Consider the following 17,244-nt stretch of genomic DNA (forward strand, 5'->3'; position numbering starts at 1 on the left):
TAATCTGGAGGTTACCAGCTAGTGTACCATTGTTTTCAGGTCATTCTCCTCAAGGAATGGGAGGAGTTGTTGAATCAATCACAGCTGATAAAAAGCACTCTTAGCCACAGTCGAGGCACCAGGGTGAGACCAAGGTTCAAGAGCACCCCCAAGCTACAAGCCTGTTCTTTCTGGCGGAGTGCAACCTTGTTCAGAACCTCATCCTATCCCATCTTGCAGATTATAACCCACAACAATGAGCACCTCTGTCTTGCTTAGATTCAGCTTCAGTTTATTATCCCTCATCCACCCCATTACTGCCAGTAGGCCAGCTATGTCCCTTTCCTGATATTGATGACCAGGAGAAATAGATTTCAGGGGTCATCAAAATATTGATAACTGCCAGCACCAAATCCCCTGATGACCTCATCCAATGGTTTCATGTAGATATTAAAAAACATTGGTGTCAGAATGGTGCCCAGGGGGACTCCATATAGTATTTCCTGTTTTGAAGAGCAACTGTCACCAAGTGCCACCATTGGAAATCTACCTGAGACATGAGTGGAACCACTGTAAAACAGTGTCTCCTATCCCCAAATCCCTCAGACGATCCAGAAGGATACCATGGCCAAAACAACCAGCAGAGCCATACTCCTTCTGTCAATTCCCTGATGAAGGTCATCTATCAGGCTGATCAAGGCCATCTCAACCCCATAGCCTGCTCTAAAGCCAGTTTGAAATGGGTCTAGATAACTGGTTTCCTCCAAGACCATTTGGACTTGGTCAGCCACCACCCTTTCAGTCAACTTACCCAACCATGGGAGGTTGGAGACTGGCCTATAATTGTCTATCACCACAGGATCTAAAGTGGGCTTCTTAAGAAGGGGGTCTAACTACTGTCTCCTTCAAAAAAGATGCCATCCTGCCATCCCTCAGTGAGATATTAATGACATCAACTAGGCTAGCTCCAACAACCTCCCTGCAAGATGAAATCAGTCATGTTGGGCAAGGATCCAAAGAACAGGTGGCAGACTGTACCATTCCAAGCAGTTTGTCCACATCCTCAGGAGTCACAAACTGAAACTGATCCAATCTAATCTTGCAAGAACGATTGCTGGACAACCTGCTAAGTGGCCCTGCAAAAATATTGGAGTCCAGATTAGCCTGAATGCAAGGAATTTTATCAGCAAAGAACTCAATGAATACGTCACAGTGAGACATTGTTTCCCGAAAGAAATTTGAAGGAGTGAGTTAAACCTCTAACAATCCAGAACAGCTCTGCAAGTTGAGAACTTGCAGATGCAATATGAGCAGAATAAAATTGCTTCCTTGCTGCACGTATTGCCACACCATAGGCCTTCAGATGGACTCTATGCTGTGTCTTATTGAATTCAAGATTAGTCCTACTCCATTTGCACTCCAGTCTACCTATTGATACTGTATATAATATATAATGGCTTCATCAATGTTTCCCATATATTATGGTCAGTCGACTAATATATTCTGATTGTGAAGGGATATATTTTCCTTTTTTCTTTACAAGCAAAAGTGTAGGCAAAAATTCCACTTTGATTAAAATTTGTTGGTCCCACCAAGCATCAGACAAAGACTGCAAAGGTTTGTGTCAAGGTGGTAGCACTACTAGTCACTAGGTAACGACTACAAGAGAGAGAGATTATAGTTCAAATTGCTGGCAATGCTGAGCTGTGAAAGGTGAAATGTATTAAGTTTTTCAGGGGAAAACCATATGTGACTGATTTGTAAGGGGCAAAAAAGGGGGGGGCAAACTGAAATTATTATGGAAAAGGTATTGGGATATAATGCACATTTAAATCAATTGCTGTGCCTCTTTACCTATATATTAATAATACTATATGTAAAGATGGAGAATTGATATTGTATATGTTACCAGCAGCAAGAATTGCCTAAGTGAAGTATTGAGGATAATCAAATATTCCATACATTAAAAACTGGCTAGATAAAATGTGGGGGTATACAAAAATAGGGGAAATCACCACCTATAGATATGTCTAGGGCAAATGACAAGACTAGATACATTTATAAATAATTGAATACCTTTAATTACTGTCTATAACAATAAGCAATTATATTCAAATGTACAAAGATATGTCCATGTATTATAATTTAACAACGATAATAATTTAAAATTTCAAAATTAGAGGTGTAAAGCGAATCAAAACCCCTAAAAGCTTCGAGAAACAACATTTAAATGCAGAAGTGTTAAAAGTATCCTTAGTGCAAGCCAGTGCTGGGGTGTGCCCTGAAACAGACTTTGCAGACAGACGATTCTCAACCTTGAAGAACAACAGAAAGTGCAGCAGATGCTCAGCTGGCATTGGTCAAGGGCTGTGTTTTACAACTGCTTCCTCTGTAAATACAAAGTACTCTTATGTTTGTTTAACTAAGAGTTTATTCCAGGAACAACTCCATTTCCCCCTTTCCCTCCCTTTTCTTTCTCACGCCACCCCCCCCCACTCTCTACAGGATCCCCACTGGGACAAATTTCTAATCAACAATACCTAAAGAGGACTGCTAGACAGAACAACAGGCTGGATTGCTGCTCACCAGATTGAAACCAACAGAACATCTTAAAAACCTTGGAGCAGCAGCAGTAGTGCTAGCGGCTAAGGATGCTTCTGTGTCTTGGTGAAGCCCACACCTCTATGATAAACCTGGAGGATTCTACCCTTGCATGCCCATCATGGCTAATTAAGTCAGCTAGAGGCAGCCTGGCAGAATGAGTTACACTGATGGGAAGGGCCTACTTCACATCAGACACTGAGTCTGTCCTTCATATACTCGTGCATTCGAGCTGCATTAGCAAATAGCCCAGCTACAGAAGCAAAAGAAAGGACATGCAGCAAGGGCTAAATGCCAGTATTGGCAGTAGATTCCGAACCAAATAAAGTAGTACATCTTCACACAACACATAATTAACTTACGGAATCTACTGCCACAAGCTGTAATTATGGCCACTGTTGCAAATGGCTTTAAAGGGGGATTAAGCAACGTCATGGTGGAGAGATCCATCAACAGCCACGACAGCTAAATAAAACCTGTAGATTCAGAGTCAGCATCCCTCAGAATATTGGATACTGGAGGACAAACAATGGGGGAGGGTGTTCCCGTCAAGCCTGGCCTTATGGGCTTCCTGAAGGCATCTGGCTGGCCACTGCTGGAAACAGGAAGCTGGGCTCGATCTGATCCAGCCTTCATCTGATCCAGCCAGGTTCTTATTATATTCTTAGATGCCATGTTTCAGATGTCAGAACAACACTCAATAACATCCAAGGCCCAGCTCTCAAACGCATTCAAGTCAAATACATTCAAGGTTACTGTTGGGCAGGAGAAGGGGAAACAGTCTCTTTTAAGAACATTTGTTGTGATTATTTTTCTCTTATCTGTACCTAACAGGAATTCAGTAGGTAGGACAGGAATTCAATTAAAGCTGGACTAGCCTGTCATTCAAACTGGGCTGCCAAGGACCTGAAATTTCTTTGGCAAAGAGGCTAGAGAGATGGCATATCTGGAAATTGTTCAGAGACAGGAGCATAGGGACTATGGAGCAAGGAGGGATGATTGTCCCCTGGCTGCTAGGGTCTGGGGGAGCTGACAAGACTCCCCTCGCCCTAAGCCAGGGTGCCCCCTTTGCCCCCTCCCACACATGCTCACCATCTGGGAGCGTAAGGTACACCTTACACTCTGGAGAGGGAGGTAAGGATGTCTGGAGAGGGATGGGAGAGGGTCTGAATTGACCCTCTCCTGGGTATTGGCACTGGCCCTGGCCCTGCTGTCAGACACAAGGGGGTGGGGCCAATACCAAGGCCTGGGCCTATGCCGAGAACGGGGACCAGCAGCCCCTTCAGAGCTTCCTTCCCCAGTCAGCGATTCCAGAACCTGCTAGTGACTGTATCGGCCTCACCCCCTTGCACATGCGGGGCGTGGCTTGGGGCATGTGATTGTAAAGCCTAGGGGGCAGGGGAGCCACTGGAGGTCTTTGTCCTCCAGCCGCAGTCAATTTCCCTATGCCCTGTTTGGTGAACTTTGGTTTATTAGTAGTACTCCTCCGTCAAGAGAAGTCAGAGCTCTTGCTACTCTTTAAAACAGGGCTGAGTAGTCTCCAGTGGAAGGTTGAGTGGAGAGTTGGGATGCTAGCTAAATAAAATAATAGACAAGAGGGAGAAGAATTGGGAGGACTTGAATGTAGTCTCAGTCTCAACCCAGCAGCAGGAGTGTCAATAAAAACCACTGAAGGACAGATATCCCTGAAGGAAGGCCTCCAGCCATTGCCCAAAGCAGGGAGACTAAGGTATCTGGGTTGCACATGCAGCAGTACAGAGTCCTGAGATGCCATAAACTGATTGGACCAATTCCGACAGGAGTGCTGTCATGACCCACAGTCATGACCACCCACCACCCCCGTCCATCCTGGATGAAACCCCTGATGAGGAAGAAGGTACAGGACCCCAAGGTACAGCTGTACTTGGAAGATCAAGGACCCTCAGGGACCCCTCATGGATTCCATATCCCAAGATGTCACCCAGGCCCCCCCTTATCAGGCCAGAAGATGCTCCATTGACTCCAAACACAGAATTGGAGGGGTCCACATATGATCATATCCTAGCCACACTAATACCCTTGTGAGCCCTTTGGGGACAGGGATCCATTTTGTTTATCTTATTTATTTGTTATTTCTCTGTGTGAATGGCCTGAGCCATTTTTGGAAGGGTGGTATAGAAATCGAACAAACAAACAAACAAACAAACAAATATTTATTTTAGAAAAAAAAACCTGGACCCAAGATGGCAGGCGAGGCCCTTTTAACTCTCCAAGTCTTACTCTTGGCTACAGGGAATATGAGCCTGCAAGTTTCTGTCAGAACAATAGCAGCTAACCTGAAGCTCCTCTTGGATCTGTTCAGCCAGCTTCTATTCTGGAATTCCTGATCTGATCTGGTTCTTCTGACCTCAGCCTGCCTGACCCTTCTCTGCCTAGCTCTTTTGTGCATGCTGCTCATTGGCTTGAACTTGCTGCCCAATCCTTCTCCGCCTGGCCCTTGTACAGGCAACTGATGCTGCTTATCAGTTTGACCATGGCCTGCCTGACCCTGCACTGTGTCCCTCTAAACTGGTGCTCATTGGTTTGCTTGTGGACTGTTTGCCTGGTGACAATGACCACATCACCCCCTTATAGTAGGTGCCTTAAAAAAAAAAAAAGCACGTATAAACAGTAAAACAACTCCATCAGTTTAGTTTAGCTTTGCTTTTTAAAATGCTAGCAGAAAAGGGAGAAAAACATACCAGTAGCTGTCAGTTTGGTTACAGACGTCTGAACTGCTATGGCCTTCAGCAATTTTAGGATGAAGAAAGAAAGAAAGCCATTGCATGCAATAAATTCATTTTTCTCAAAAATGAGGCAGCTTTTACCAGGAGTTGCAACTAATTGCTTGAAATAATCAGATGCTGTCTAGGAAAAGTAAGTTCACCCATCACTGCACACCATACATTGAGTCTGGTATTTTGGAGAGTTAGCTGAATAGGACTGTCATATTGTCAAGAACATTAAATTGCCAAGAAGGACTCTGTACATTCTGCTAGAAATATAGCCTGAGAAATGATACATTTCCTCTCATCCTGTCTCTAGTCTCATTCACCCAATCACTTGATCACCATGAGGTGACTTCCAGCATTTGCCTTTAACAGCACAATCCTACGTACTCACAAGTAAGTTCCATTATGTTTGGTGGGGTTTATTCCTTAGTAAGGGTGTTTGCCATTGCAGCTAAAATGTGGAAATTTTGCTCAAATAAAAAAAGAGCACAAATGCTAGCAAATCAAATATAAAATTATAAGATAACCCAAGAAGGAATTTGAGGAGAAAAATGGCGAAGGAAAGAAAATTGTAATAACAATTTCTTTAAATCTAGGTCATAAGCAACAGAAGCAGTGGAACCATTAACTGAAAAAGGCATAAAAGGACTATTTTATTAAATAAATTCCTTCCTCCAGCCCATACTGTGGAATGATTTGCAGATAAAATATTGTTTTCTAGCATTGTTTACTTGAGAATACTGGATGCAGTTCCGCTAACTTATATTAGAGCCAAACTAGATATTGCACAGGAGTCATGTATGCTGTACAACGTTGTTGTTTTTAAGTGAAAAGTAGTCCTTTGATGCTTGGATGCTGTCAGTTTCAGCAAAGGAATGGCAGAGCAGGTCCTGCTTAACTCTTCTACCTCTGGCCATTTTTCCTCTCAATATTCCACCCATTACCCCTCAGCTGCTTTTCACTTGTGGGAGAAAAGATGTGGGTTCATCTTGTACATCTTTTCCAAGCCACCTAATGGCACAGCAGGGAAATGACTTGACTAGCAAGCCAGAGGTTGCCGGTTCTAATCCCCACTGGTATGTTTCCTATATCGGGCAGCAGCAATATAGGAAGATGCTGAAAGGCATCATCTCATACTGCTCAGGAGGTGGCAATGGTAAACCCCTCCTGTATTCTACCAAAGACAAGCACAGGGCTCTGTGGGTGCCAGGAGTCTGACTCGAATCCACACTTTACCTTTTGCATTTTTCCCCTACAGGTGGAACAGCAATTTTGGGGGAAGGTGACCTTTAATTAAAACAAAAACAACACCACAGCCAGAAGGGAAAGGGTTACACAGCCCCTCGCCATGGCTTTGATCCCATCTGCAGCATCCTATAGTGTTATCCCATTTGCTCAGCTATCACATCTGTAACTATGCTTCTGCTTGAGTTGAGGGAATTAGCTATGAAACTAAATTTGCAAGTGCACAGTAACAAAGGATTGCAGTCTGGGCACAGGCTAATATCAGCATTAGGTTACCCCTGAAGGAGCAATGACTAGGCTTTTGAAACAAGAAATGGTTTATTAAAATAACAGAAACAAAATGGGAGCACTTGGCAACTTTGGCCAACCAACGAATGCCAAGATTATAGGTGATTCCCTGAGATTGCACAGGCAACAAAAATGGCTATACAGACAGACTAAGGAGAGAGGGAGTTCAGCAACCAAGACTAGCTCTATGTGAGAGATCTGGGGGAGCACTGAGATTCCAAAGCAGCCAGTCACAAAGTGGCAAGCCTACTTGGGGAGAAACTCAGCCTCTAAAAGGTTATCTCTGGATTGCTCACTCAAGGAATACTGGAACTTTCCAGCAAGTATAACACAAGAATAATCTCATGGAAACCTGACACTGGAAGTTTCCCCAAGAACTCTAGTTGTTGCGAATGACTCGGGGGCTTGCTCTGTATCCCCCTCCAGCCTTGCGCATCTTTGAGGAAGAAGTTGTGCAGGTGGTGGGCCCACTAGAAGCTTGCCACACCTGTGGAGCTGCAGCTTTTTGCTCAGAGCTGAATTGGCCTATGTTCTTTTGCACTCACTGATGTGTACATGTGCTGTGCACTCTTCCCTGCAGTGGAGTGGAATCACTGAAGCAGCCTGGTGACACTGGGGATGAGGCAGCAGGAAGCAGAAAAAGGACAGGAGAGCTGGAATGTGATGGAGGAGATGGATGGAGGAGACATGGTGTGGCCTCAAACTGTGTGCAGAGCTGGCAATGGAAGCCATCTGGAATGCCATGTTCACAGTGATGGAAAACACCTGCCCAGCAATACACTGCCAAAAGAAAAAGTAAACCTCATCTAAAATGTGGCTATTGCGCCTAACAAGGAAGCAGGCATGTTGGGAGCTCACTGGCAGCCACAGGAGAAGGTACCACTGTCAGCTCCCTTCTTCATTGATTACGGCACGTGAATTAGCAAGCCACACACACTGCATCCACGTCAGATGCAGGGGGCATGGTCTGGAGCAGGATGGGGCTATTCACCCCCATTGCAAAGTCCCCCCACCCCTCCTTAGTCAGCAGTTTGTTAAATCCCTGACTGGGAGCTCCTTTCTCTGTCTCACAGGGAGAGGAGCTCCCAGTCGGAGATTCAACAAACCACGGACTGGGGTGTAGAAACTTTGCAATGAAACTTTGCAGTGGAGCATAATAACCCCATCCAGGCCCTAACCATGCCCCCTGTGTCTGATGTGGACACAGGGGACATGACCATTAGGGATCCTTCCCAGTCAGCATTTCATTGAAACACTGGCTGGCTCAGTCCCCAGCCCCTAACTTGCTAAGAGTGAGGTGGGGGGAAAGCCTCGAGACAGCCAGTATTTCAATGAAAGGAGAGGGGTGCGCCTCATGCTCCCAACTGGCAAACTCACTGCCTGGGAGTGGGAAGTTCCGGAGCAGGGGTGTCCTGTGGGTGTGGGGTGCCTTGGCACTCATCTCCCCCCCCCCCCCGCACTCCATTGTCCCCACACCCCTGCAAGGAAGGCTGACTATGAGGCCTTCCATTTGGGTGATTTGAACACAATTTTAAGGCCCATTTTCCTGGGAAAATGAGCCTCAAAATGGTGTTTTTCCCCCCAGGAAGATCTGGTTGACAAATTGGGATCAGCGTATAGGCCAGCCCTCCACTCTGGAATTCGCATGTGAGCCCACCTCAGAGTACAGGTCTACCCAGGTAGACCTGAAAGAAAAAGCAGTCCTTCTACCACATAACCATTCAGCAGAGAATAAAGTACTGTAAGCATGTAGAGAGTTTTGCTTACTGCTGATTTAGCATATCTCTTCCTGCAGGCCTAACTAAACTGGAGACATCAGGTAGCTGGAACAAACAGCTAAAAGTTTTTCTTCCTGAAGGCCGAAGGCCATCTTGTCTTGAGGCACACTGAACAGCATCCTAGTAGGACCTCTCTGGGAGCTTTCAATGTGTCTGACAAGCACTAGTGGAACCAGACCAGGGGCAGCCTGTGTCCGGGAGCCATGGCGGCTCCGCTCGCCCCCCCCCATCTGAGGGGGTTAGCCACGCCCCCACATCTGACGTCAGATGTGGGGGGCATGGCCTGGCTCCCAAACGGGACCGCGTCGCCCTGTTCGGGAGTTAGATCCAGTTCAGCGCTGCATCCGCAGCGTGGCCAGGAGTGGCTCTTCCTTGCCTTAAAGGCAGGGAAAGCTGCTTCTGGCTGTGCTGTGAATGCAGCGCTGGCCATCCAACTCCCAGATGGTGCTGTGTGGTGCTGCTCGGAAGCTAAACCAGCATGCACACATCCGTGCCTGATGTCAGACGCACTTGGGGGTGTTGGGGCTGTGAGGCGTGGCCCCTGCAGGGTGGTGGCCCGGGTTCTTTGAACCCAGTCGCCCAATGGTGGCTATGCCGCTGCTGAAAAGATTGCTTGAGTGATTTGTAGTGTAGATTGGAGGGTTGTGGGAGTAGGATGGGAGAGTATATGTGGGAATAAAATTTAGCTGTGCCTTTTTGCTGCCAGGAAAAAAAAATCAAGGTTGCTCACATGACCAAGATCCCTGGTGGCTAGGGAGGGCTGGGGTGTGGGAGGCAGTAGTATACCTACCAACCTCCACATGATCTCCTGGAGCCGTTTGCCACACCACTTTGTCATGCACACAGTCACCTCTACAATGAGTGGTGCAGCATTCTGGAGGCCGGGGAAATGCTGCCTGGCCTCCAGCAATCCCATAATGCACTGCATGAGGAGCATGGTGCAATGGGGGATTCCCCTTCAGGCTGGGCACTTTAGCCGCCCAGCTCTGTGTCTACTCAGGCTGCAAGCAGCCCGAGTAGACACATGACCGGGAACCCAGTAGAAGGGCACACTTGCACCCTATCTGGGTATGAGCCCAGGGGAAATTCCTGAGCTGCCTGACACAGCTGCACAAGCCCAAGTAGGGCTGCTCATGTGAACAGCCTCATCTGGTAATGACCATTCTCAAGAGCCTCTTTGAAGTCAATATGTGGCTGATTTCTCATTACAGTGATAAATCTAGATAGAAGATCTCTTTTTTCTCAAAGCTCAATAATTTTGTCCCTGAGCGTTGTCTCGGATTTTGGCAGAATCATTAAATAGCTTCAAGGGAGCTTATTTCATTGGGGATCAGACTGGCTGCTGTGTTGTGATGATACTCCAGACATAAATGTTTCATTCATGTAGCTTTTCCCCATTAAAGTCCCTGTTTTGTCAAGAATGCCATATTGGATATTTGGAGCAAGGGGAAAAAGAAAAACAACTAAACACTGCCTTTATCATAACATTGACAACTTCACCTTACTTGTCAGGAAACAGATCCCCATGTTCTTGAATAATTTCCTTCAACTTGAAACATTGGTGAACACTCTGCCATATAGTCTGTGGGAACTGTCTTTGGCAGGGGAGAAGACATTGGCATACTTGATCAAGGTCTAGGGCTCTAAATAAATGAGGCCTGACTACTCACTTTTCACATTGCTTTCAGTCACTTTTTACATCAGCTAAAATCATACATTTTTTGCATGCCTTGAATTTTTGAACTGCACAAGTGTTCTTTTGAAACTGCATTTTTTTTTCTTGGAATTGCATATTTTGTGTCTTGTGCATTTAAAGGAGCTGTGCCAGGCTTTATTAACTGCTGCTAACTGGGCAAAGAGGCACCTTTTTAACATGGTGATTCTCTTTATTTAGCAGGGGGAGAGTAACTGGCCCTATCCACCCCCAGCACAGTACCTCCAGTGACTGTTGCCGGTGTCTATCTTCTGTTTCTTTTTAGACTGTGAGCCCTTTGGGGACAGGGATACATTTGGGGACAGGGATACATTGAAAAGCAGTATATAAATATTTTGTTGTTGTTTTTCACTCAGCTTTCAGAACAGAAAACCTTTTCCAGTCTGTGCTGGTGGTGGTTGTCAGGTTGCCAGTGAGAGGAACATCTTGCTGGGCTGAAGAGGGACAGCTGTTCTCTAGATAACTGAATCGGAGATGATTAGAAGATTCTACCCTGAACTGAATCACCCTGGAAAAACAAGGGTGATTCCAGATTCGGGGTAGAATAGAATCACCTCTGATTCAACCAGAATTGATTCAGGTGCCATTTTGAGGCCCTTTCTGCTTGGAAAATGGGCCTCAAAATGGCAGGGAAAGCTGGTCTGCCAATTGGGATCAGTGGGTAGACCAGCTCTCTGAGGCGGGCTGACGCAGCAAGTCCAGAGCGGATGGTTGGTCTACCCACCAGTCCCAATTGGTAGACCAGCTCTCCCTAGAGAACCAGGAGAGCTGGTCTACCAATTGGGATTGGTAGGTAGACCAACCCTTTGCTCCAAACTTAGCATGTCAGCCCTCCTGCTCTACCCGGGTAGGATCGCAGATATTGGTTCATGCACACCCTATTGCTCTTCCCCTGCTATATATAGGAAAACCACCACTTTTAAAAGTTCCCATATGCCCAGTTAGCAGGGAATTAAACAATATTTACCTGAGCAGAGCAGTGCAGTGGTGGCAGCCTGGCTACAGGAAGAGAGAAAGGAGGAGGTCTTTCCCTCCTCTTTCTGGCTTGCAGGTAGCATGCCAAGATGAAAAGCCCTGGTGGCCCTTGGGAAACGTAGTTTTCCCAAATGCTGCTGCAATGTCAGTATTCAAATTAGCACAGAAATAAAGAGAGAACTTTCCTGGGTTTTGGAACTAGCTCAGCTTATTTCCAAGCCAATCTGTCACAAGCTGGTGTGTGTGTGTGTGTGTGTGTGTGTGTGTGTGTGTGTGTAGGGTGGGGAATCACCCATCTCTAAGTGTGGCAAGCAGATTTAAGGGCACTTGGTGTAACTGAATGTCTACTTAATTAGCTTTAATAGTTTTCATAATCAGGTTGATTCTACCTTGCCCAAGAGAGAAGGCAATTAATTCCTCAACATTTTGCATGACAGAAAACCATAGCCATTAGTGACTTCACAGCCATTGTCAACACACCCTGAACATTTTAATAGCCTCTCTGAAGCAGGGCTTTTGGATGTGTACTGCTGCAAATGGCATTGATTCAAGGCCAGGGATGGTGTTTGGATTTAAGCCCATCTCTAATCAGCACTATAAAGTGTTACTAAGGTCTTTGCATTCCTATTCACGTCGGGAACAGTAGTTATTGTAACAGAATCAGAACTGTATCCTTGGCAACTTTAGCAAATAGAATTTAAAAAAGAGGAAGGAATCAATACAGGGTAATACAAAATCCAATCAATAAGCAGAAGCTGCAGAAATACAAATAGAGCCATACCAAACATGTTAAAGAAATTACATTTATCAAAGTCATTGGAAAAGAAATACTGTGTACTTTTTCAAAGTTTTGAATGTGGGAGTTATGTTTGGGTTGTTGTTTTTTTTAAACAACTTATTCATATTCAAATCCCCTGCAATCACAGAACTGAACTGTGGGTCCAGTATTTGATGTGGAACATTAATTATTGACAAAATAGCATGCTAGTATTGTAGGACAGAAAAAATGGTGCCCTCATACAAAGGACAAGCTCTATTGTCTATGCAATGTGTGTCTTTTGTTTTCTGTTATTTTTGTTTGGTTGTGTAGTGGTCTTTTCAGCTTCACTGTGAAGCTCTTCTCATGATCCGTGAGAAGAGCTTCTGGCGGGTCTGTGGGGAAAGTGGGCTTAGCCCGCTCTCCCTGCAGATGAGCAGCCTCCAAGCCCTGGGCCACCCACACAACTGCTGGCTCCATCACAGAGGCGGTGGAGGCTGTGGGGATCGGGGGCCGCCTGGCCCCCAGAAGTTCAAGGATGCCCCACATGAGTGTGCAGGGCATTCTCGAGAGACCCCCAAGGCTGGGAGGCTCGCTGCAGGCTCCCAGTTGGGGGTCTACTCGTGTGTCGCTGCACACCGTGGTGGCACACGAGCAAAAAATTGAGGTTAACAGAGCACTCATTCCATTAACTTCATTTAAGGGGAGGGTGAATTAGGCAGTCTAGCCACCTTGGAACCACCAGGCTTACCCGCGTTCCGATGATCAGTAGAAAGCAGACTAGGTTCCCTTTAGCCCACTTTCTACTGATCATGGGAATAGTTTCATGTCTAGATCAGTGCATACTTTCACGTTACAGTATACAAATCATTGTGGAAGAATTATATGTATGAATTATATGTACTGATTATATGCATGTATGCATTGCTTTCCAGCATCATTTCTTCTATCACTCCAGTTCAGAAACAACCAAGAATGTTATGGCACCTTAAAGATTGTCAGATGCCATATAGTAAAAAAACCACACCAGATGCACATAATTAATCTATAGAATTCTTTGCCAAGGGATGTGGCGATGGCCATTAGCTTGGATGACATTTAAAGGAGCTTAGATAAATTCATGGAGGGCAGGTCTACTAGTCTGGTGGCTAGCTATAGGCCACCTCCAGCCTCAGAGGCAAGATGCCTCTAAATACCAGTTGCAGGGGAGCAACAACAGGAGAGAGGGCATGCCCTCACCACTTGCCTGTGGGCTTCTCAGAGGCATCTGGTGGGCCACTATGTGAAACAGGATGCTGGACTAGATAGGCCTTGGGCCTGATCTAACAGGGCTGTTCTTATGTTATTAATTAATATAAGAACATAAGGGAAGCCCTGCTGGATCAGGCCCAAGGCCTATCTAGTCCGGCATCCTGTTCTGCACAGTGGCCCTCCAGATATCCATATTCATGGACAATAAGGAAGCATTTAAAATTATACCTCAGCAGAACACACTAAAACCATAACCATAGCAGAGTGCTAAACAAACAAATAAAAGTACTACACACCTTGCCCAGAGAAATGCCTGAATGCTTCAAAGCCATTCTACACTTTCAGAATCAGTTTGCCCATATGGCCTACATTCTTAAAATGCTCTTACCTGCAATTGGACTTCAGAACCAGAGGGGGAATTTGTATGCAGAAATTTAGTTTGTTGCTGAGACATTCATTTTCTCCTGTTGTTTGTTTCTCAGCTGAAGTCATTACCATCTGTTGGCTACATCATAATTGTCTAAGCAGAAGCTAATGCTGATGTCACCAGACGTGTGGTTTCGGCCGAAGAGCTGAAATGAAGACAAATAAACCCCATCTGTGCACAAACACATCTTGGATGCATGGCGAAAACAGTAGGTCTGTTTGCAAATTTTGGGATGAGGGCAATGCTTTGGAGGAGTGGTTTAACATGCCCCCCACAAAAGCCTACCTCTGCAAAGATTCACTTTTTCGTATCTGTTCATAGTCATAATTTCCCCAAACTGGAGTTATTTTTTGATGTCGTTTTCAACTGTGTTTGGGCTTCTTTTTTCCTTCACTACATTATGTGCTAATTTCCTCCACTACATCGCTCTACTATATTTTGTGCTGGTCAGGTTTCCTTGGAACAGGGGCAGAACTGGTTCTTTCTGGGGCCACCACCATAATGGGCACCCAGTGGCACCTCACCCATGGTGTGCCTTCTGTCCCTACTACTGCTGTGGGCACCTAGTGGTGCCCCCGTGTGACAGCAGTGGCCTCCCCCCTGACCAAGCAGATCAGGGTCAGCTGCCCTGCCCCCGCCGTTCACCACGGCACTCAGCTTCCTTGCTGACCACTCAAATGCCTGTTGTGCATGCATGGCAGAGGCAGGGCAGCCTATCTCAGGCCACTTGGACATAGAGGCCACCACTGTGCATGCACAGGGGACGAGAAGTGGTGCTGCACAGGGGGGCACCACCAGGTTGGGAGTTGGGCAGTCCAAATACGGGCTGCCTATGCCCTCCCTGTGCTACTGATTTGAAATGCAATGTCCAGTTTTGGACACTGCATTTTAAGATACACTGAAGCAGGTTCAGAAGAGGGCAACTAAGATGGTGATGTATCTGGAAACCAGATTGAAGGAGCTTGGTATGCCACCTGGGGAAGAGAAGATTATGGGGAATATGATATCCATCTTCAAATAGCTGAAAGACTGTCACATAGAAGAAGATGTGGACTTGTTCTCTATTGCTTCTGAAGGCAGAACTAGAACCCATGGGTTGAAATTACAAGGAAGTAGATTCAGGCTAGACATTAGGAGGCATTTCCTCATTGGAAGAACTGTTCAACATTGGAACACTTTGCCTTGCCCAGTGGTGAGCTCTACTTTGCTAGAGATTTTCAAACAAAGGCTGGGTGGTCAGGGATGCTGTAGCAGTTTCCTATAATGAACAGGGGGGTGGACTGGAAGATCACCAAGGTCCCTTCCAACTCTAAAATTCCATGATTCTATTATTATCCCAGCCAATTGGAGGCACATAATGCATGTTGTAACATCATGACACTATGTAGCCAAGAAGATGTTGATACATGATACTATTGCTAAGGGGACACTGAGAGTGAGAACCATGACGTATTGAACAGTATCTGCTGCTTCTGGTCACTTCCAGACACTTTTCCTGCCAGAAAAGGGAAAAATCTGTTAAAAATCACCTGCTTGCCCATTTCTTTTGTAGGTTGGGTGCAGTGTCCCCTGTAACAAGGATTCCCAGATGTTGTTGACTACAACTCCCATGATCCCCAACCAAAGGCCATTGCAGTTGGGAATTCTGGGAGTTATAGTCAACAACATCTGGGAATCCCTGTTACAGGGAACACTGGTTGGGTGGCAGGTAGCAACCATCATGACCTACCACACAACCCACTTTGGTGTCCCTAGGAGTTACCCATGGGGAATACTGGGATGTTTCAAATTTCCCCATTATTCCCTATGGTAAGTGGCACTCACAGAGTGTACTGCACACAAGTTTTGCATTGCAAATGCAATTTGCAAAGATCCATCTTGTTTGTTATTTCTCTATGTAAACCTCTTTGGAAATGTTTGTTGAAAAGCGGTATATAAATATTTGTTGTCGTCATTTTGCAACCCTGCCTTGAAAAACACTGCAGAAGCACACAGTAAAAGGGTATCTCTTTCCCTCCTAACACAGTACACACATTTCAAACACAGAGCAAAAGTGGCCAAAAAAGAATCACTGATCCAGAATCCACTGCCAGCCACAGTGCCTGCTTTGCAGTAACATCATTGGCACAAGTTGCTCTCTCACACACAGTTATGGCAATTATGACTCCTTACTTCCTAGCAATGCAACAGCTGCCACAGCAGCACCCTTAGCAGCAAGCATAGCTATAAGCTCAACTAGAGCAACTTCAGCCACATTGCTTGACTGTACACCTTGCAGTGAATGCAGATGGCAGAGCAGCAGTGAGTGAAGCACAAATTAGTCGCAAGGCCAGACATGGAGCTCATCACAACAATCACCAAGAAATAACAAACGCACACACAGAGCTGCCACTGTCCATTTCTCTCCACAACATTATCTCACAAACAAAAACAAACCACAGCTCAAGGAAGGCAGGCATCCAAGTTCTGCCTTTGAGATCCAGGAAAAGCAGATAGTTGATATAGCAGCAGTAGCACAGCTTATTATACTTAGTGCTGAGAAAAGAAAACCACAACATCAAACTTACTTTCCTTCTCTCCTGATATATCCTCTTCAGGCACAGTATAAGGGCATTCTCTGCCTCCCAGTCCCTTTGAATACATTTTAAAATTTTCTCCTCCTTCCCCCCCAGACAGTGGAGGCACAGTTGCCCATGACAACACTTGATTTGTATGATAACAAGCCAACCAAGAAGCAAGGAGATTGCAAGCCAATTGGAAGCCAGTGGCAGAAAACCAATCAGCAAGGAGAAAACAGGCCTCCAAAATGGCACTCAGAATGTTGAAACATTTCGATCGAAACTGGGTTGTTCTGCTCCAAGCTCAAAACAGGCCTTTTAGTTAAAGGGTGTTTGTTTCGAGCTCAAAACACTCAAAATGGCCCCTTTGGGGTCGAAACATTTTGCTGTCAAAATGTTCTGCACAACCCTAATTTCGCCTATGTGTTTCATTTGACTGTATATTGTAGTACACATGGAGCTCTCTTATTTCATGCATTACAAAAAGCTTGAAGTCCCTCACTATCTCTGCCCTGGAGGAACAGATATAGGGATGTGCATTGCATGGGCCGAGGTTCAAGAACAGGTTCGGTGCCACTGGTGTGTGTGGGAGGGGAGCAGGATCTTTAAAAAGGAGGAGAGCAGGTCCTTATCCTCTCTCCACCACCCCATGCAGCTTCCTGCTGTGGTGGCACTCCTCCCAAGAACCTACACAGGGAACCAGCATGCACATGTTATCCACGCATGCGCGGATGCCATGTCCGTGCACATCCCTACACAGAACATCCCCTTTTTTGGATGCATACCAATGGGGCTTTCTTTGTCAATACATGAGTAGACAGAGCAGCTTTTCAATCATGAAACATTAGTTTCCTTGTCCATCCATGTTCCTGCCCGCCCTGCCTTGTTTTTGTGTTATTGATCAACAAGTGAATTTTGGCC

This window comes from Hemicordylus capensis, chromosome 2 (genome assembly GCF_027244095.1).
Source record: "Hemicordylus capensis ecotype Gifberg chromosome 2, rHemCap1.1.pri, whole genome shotgun sequence".
NCBI lineage: Eukaryota > Metazoa > Chordata > Lepidosauria > Squamata > Cordylidae > Hemicordylus > Hemicordylus capensis.